General features: G+C 36.7%; 1 non-coding gene across 1 annotated transcript; it reads right to left on the bottom strand.

Annotated features, from left to right (window-relative positions):
* Positions 1-337: 337 nt before the first annotated feature.
* Positions 338-444, bottom strand: LOC146403845 (U6 spliceosomal RNA). Its single transcript, XR_014845056.1, has one exon. It is a non-coding gene; the product is annotated as a U6 spliceosomal RNA (small nuclear RNA).
* Between the last annotated feature and the right edge of the window lie 358 nt (positions 445-802).

The raw sequence follows: 802 nt of genomic DNA on the forward strand, positions 1-802 counted from the left end.
AAAGTAGGTGGTGAGTACAGCCCAAAGTACTATGTTAAAATTGCAAATTTTTTTTTTCAAATACATTCTATGCCCCTTTCTCTCTCTTCTCCTTCTGGTACCCCTAGAATGCAAATATGAATGTGATAAATGTGGGCCCAGAGGCCTCTTATATTATCCTCATTAAATTTTTTTCATTATTTTTTGTTCATCTTGGGGAATTCCTACTACTTTGTCTAGCAGTTCGCTAGTCTATTCCTTTGTACCACCTAATCTAACGCTGATTCTTTCTAGTATGTTTTTCTTTTTATTTATTTCAGTTGTTTTATTTTTTATCTTTTTAGTTGCTGGTTTTTTGAAAAATATGGATCACTTCACAAATTTGCATGCCACCCGTTCACAGGGGCCATGCTAATCTTCTCTATATTGTTCCAGTTTTAGTGTATGTGCTGCCAAGGTGACCACTTTCAGCTGTTTTGATTTCTTTGTATTTTCAAATTCTCTGTTAAACTTTGGCGCACATCCATTCTTCTCCCCAATTCACTAATCATCTTCATGATCATGATCAGATCTTTTTATCAGCTCAATCGCTTATCTCCACTTCACTTAGTCTTTCTTCTGGGAACATATGCTTCTGCCTCCTCAATTTGCCTACTTATTCTTTTTGTTTGTTTCTTTCTTTTCTATGTATTAGATAGGTTGGTTACATTTCCCAATCTTGGAGAAAATGTCCTATGGAGCCTAGCAACACACTACCTACTGGTCATCAGTGATAAATACTCTAAGGGTGCCTCCTATGTGCCCCCAAACCATTGTGCTGGAG

This window comes from Sus scrofa, chromosome 4 (assembly GCF_054392235.1).
Source record: "Sus scrofa isolate SSC_HxYL_T2T_F1_AM1 chromosome 4, Sscrofa_HxYL_maternal_Yorkshire_Landrace_v2.0, whole genome shotgun sequence".
In the NCBI taxonomy this organism is placed as follows: Eukaryota; Metazoa; Chordata; class Mammalia; order Artiodactyla; family Suidae; genus Sus; species Sus scrofa.